Below are 4,185 nucleotides of genomic sequence, written 5' to 3' on the forward strand. Positions count from 1 at the left end.
AGGACCATATGTGCTGTAATCAGCTTTTGTGAGAAATGTGAGATATAAAATTATTATTATTATTATTATTATTATTATTATTATTATTATTATTATTATTATTATTATTATTATTATTATTATTATTATTATTATTATTATTATTATTATTATTATTATTATTATTGTGGTGGTGGTGGTGGTGGTGGTGGTGTTTATTTATTTATTTGTTTGTTTGTTTGTTTGTTTAATTATTTCCTGCCCATTTAGACCAAAGTTTACTGTGGGTGGCTAACAATGGTATTAAAATAAAATAAAACAACAATGTTACTACACTAGAGGATGGCGAAATAAGTTAAGTATCAAGAGGAGGGAAGGTAGCAGCAGCCACAACAATAACAACAAAGGTCAAGGCCATTCTGACTCATGGCAATCTTTTCCAGGGTTTTCTAGGTATACAGCACTCAGAAGTGATTTACCATTCTCTTCTTCTGGGCCAGTCTGGGACTCTGCAGCTTGCCCAAAGCTACATAGGGGAATCAAACTCCTAATAGTGTTATCCAATTAATGTTTTTTTTAACATACAGTAATATAGTCCCAAAATGGTACAAAACGATACAGGCCACAGTGTCACTTTCTGCCTAAGGGACCGTATTTGAACATCAGTGCTTCAGCTTGTAACTCTCTAGATAAGAGTACAATCCTAACTAGCCAAAAGTTCTGAGAGCTGGCTGAGCTGAAACTAAGTCAACTAGGACTGTGTGGAATCTGGCATAAACTGGTAAATCCAGTTGTGTGGGAGATCTGGGATTAGCCACTGCAAAGGATTTTGAGGAATGTTTGCAATCTTGCATGTAAATATAATGCATGCTTATGTTGGTGGAACAAACATTTCACCTAGCTAATGAACTTGTTTGCTTGCTTGCTTATTTGTCCCTTACTAATTAATTAGCAAACCCCTTCTCTTCCCACGCTGAGAAGTCCCCCTCCCCCTTGCTTCACCTATTAATACAGTAGGGCTGCTATATCCTCAGGTTTAGTATCTACAGTTTCACTTATCCACTGCCTGAAAATATTAAATAGGACCCCAGAAATACACATTGCCAAGATGTATTAGCATAACTGGCCAGTGGAGGGAACCAGAGACTATGTTATATTCAGTGGTGTGTCAACTTACAACCATAATCCATTCCAGAAGATGGAACATAAGTTGAAATAGTCGTAAGTTGAAGCATGCACTCCCATAGGAATGTGATTAATCCATTCCGGCCCAAAAAATAAAACCCCTCAAAAATGAAATAAAAATAAAACACTGCAAGCCCCACACTGGGACTGGAAAAAAAACACCCAAAAACAAACAACACACCACATAAACAACCCCCCCAGCCATGCAGAACTGACCCATAACAGTTTTTAAACACCAAAAAAGGCCCCTTACCTTACCAGGCAGACCCAATCCTCCTCTGATGGCCTCCGTGGGTCGATGCCACCGCCACTGCATCCCAGCCAGACTCAGCTTCCTGGCGCTGGGCCACCGCTTCCGCTCCTCGCTGCCTTCTGTGGGCTGATGCCGCCACCACTGCTGCTGGTGCCCAACGCCACCTCCAGCTCCAGAACCGGCACCAGCGTCTGCTCATTGGGGCGGCCACATTGGGCCTCGACACTCCTTGCCGCCCTCCACAGGCCAGTGGCGGGAAATTCAAATGTATCTATGGCCCACGGAGGGCGGCGAGGAGTGGCAGTGGTGGCCCAGCGCAGGGAGGCTGAGCTTGGCTGAGATGCTCCGGCTGCTCGCCTCCTGACTGGTCATTGGTACATTTGAATTTTCCGCCATCGGCCGATCCCGGCCTTGTTGGAGCCCATCGGGAAGTGAGTGGCCGGAGCATCCCAGTCAGGCTCAGCCTCCCGGTGCTGGTCCACTGCTACCACCGCATCCCTTTCCCTAACTGTTGGGGTGAAAGAGCTGCAAAGAAGCAGCCTGTTCGCCACCAACAGTTTAAATTTCCCTCCTTTCCCCCCTGCCTTTCCTGGTTGCAAGTCAAAGCTCTGGCCGCAAGTCGAAGCAAAATTTTGTGGCCAGAGCTGTTTGTACATCAAATTGGTCATAAGTAGGGGCGTCTGTAAGTTGAGGCACCACTGTATGAAATAATGATCTTTATGATCATTATTTCCAGCATCAGTAGGAGGGCCTTGGAACCAATCCCCCATGTATATCACAGTACTACTGTACAGTGGTGCCTCGCACAACGAGCGCCCCGTAGAGCGATGAATTCGCTCTACGATGACGCTTTTGCGATCGCTAATGCGATCGCAGAGCGATGGCCCCAATGGGCAAAAATCGCAGAGCGAAGGTCGGTAAGCGGTTCGCTTACCAACCTTCGCTTTGCGACCCGCCGATCAGCTGTTCCGCGGCTTCAAAATGGCTGCCGGAACAGACGAAAGGGCTGGGTGCAGCATTTTCGTGCCCTTGGTAAGCAAGGGGAGGGCGCGAAAACGCTGCCGGAACAGCCGAAATGGCTGCGCGCAGCGTTTTCGCACCCTCCCCTCGCTTACCAAGGGCGCGAAAACGCTGCGGCCGGCCATTTCGGCTGTTCCGGCGGCCATTTTGGACCCGCCGGACAGCTGATCGCAGCCATTTTTGTGCCCTCATAAAGCGAGGGGAGGCCGCGAAAATGGCTGCCGGCCATAGAGGAACATCGCACAATGGTGAGTATTCGGCCGAATTGGAATGCATTAAACGCTGTTTAATGCGTTCCAATCGCTTTTTACTTTCCGCTGAGCGATGTTTCACACAGCGAGGGTTAATCCGGGATGGATTAACCTCGTTGTGCGAGGCACCACTGTACTTTATTGCTCTTTGTCCAGTGCTGGTTGATCCCACCATGACCAAGAGCATGGAAGCTGAGTAAAATGCTCTGTGTAAGGTGGGGAATTTCTGGCTCACGTAGTTGAGAGAGAAATCTATTTTTATCTTTACTTCTTTTTTATTATTTTTCCTTTTACTAAACCACTGATGTCTTTATGGAATCTACAGAAAGCAGTGAGCGAAACATGATTTTTCTTTTTACCTTAAATTGGTTCCTACTGCTACTTTAATTTCCATCCAAGAAAGGAAAAGCTCAGGAAGCCCTTTCCATCCAAGAAAGGAAAAGCTCAGGAAGCCCTTTCCAAACCAACATCAGAATATTTTTCTAATACGGATTGCATTATAAACCATTCTGTAGACTATGAGTGGGTGTCCTGCAGCCTTCAGCCTGATCATATGGGTTCTTGTTCTTATTTTAAAAGCTCTCTGTTGGCAAGTGATTCAGGCTTTCGCAAAAGTGATCTGTCCTTTACCTACACCCTTTATTCTCCAACCGATAGAAGAAGAGAAATTGTGCAAGTTCATCTATTTTTGGCTTTGGTTCCACACATTACCTGCTTCAGGACCACCCTTGCTTGGCATATGGTCACAGATATAGCCTTGTCATTATGAAAATGCATGACAAACTAATATGAGTAGGACTTGCAAATTTTTTGGACTCCGACTCCCAGAACTCACATAGAACCCCCAGACAAATTTTAGGGATATGAAACCAAGACCCAGAAGGCAATAGAGGAGATTTCCATACATCTATATGTGCTTTTCCTTTGAAAAATAAGGAATTGTCCCAGTGCTCCCTGGGAGTCACAGGGTTACCTGGGAGTCACAAAGCTTCATGTGTGGGCAACCCCATGGGAGGTGCCCTCAATAGAACCTAATGGGCATCAAGGATGCCCCATCCTTGAAACCTTGTGACTTCTCCAGATTTTTCAAAGCCTGTATTAAAGAAAAATATTTGCAGGGCGAAGTATGAAAATGAGAGCAAGTGCAGCTCCTAGACCTATGAGTTTCCCCATCCCTAGTTTACACGTCCTACCTTCTATTTCCATGGTCATGATCCCTATTGATCTCAATCCATTTGAAAGCAGTGGTTAGAATCGTAATAACAGTGCTTGTGCTTTGTAAGGAAGCTAACACATTCCTTACACATTAGGAAAGACTAGTGATCCCTTATTACTTATTATACTGTAATTCATTAAGCTGCTAAAAATATTTAGATACTTAATTGGCATTTAACAAGATAGCTATAGGGTGTAAATGAGACATTAAATCCTCTTCTAAAACACTCATTAGGTTTGTGTTAGAAATTAATTGATCTCATTTGCCTGCTGTAAACTCTT

This window comes from Pogona vitticeps, chromosome 4, assembly GCF_051106095.1.
Source record: "Pogona vitticeps strain Pit_001003342236 chromosome 4, PviZW2.1, whole genome shotgun sequence".
NCBI classification, from domain to species: Eukaryota; Metazoa; Chordata; class Lepidosauria; order Squamata; family Agamidae; genus Pogona; species Pogona vitticeps.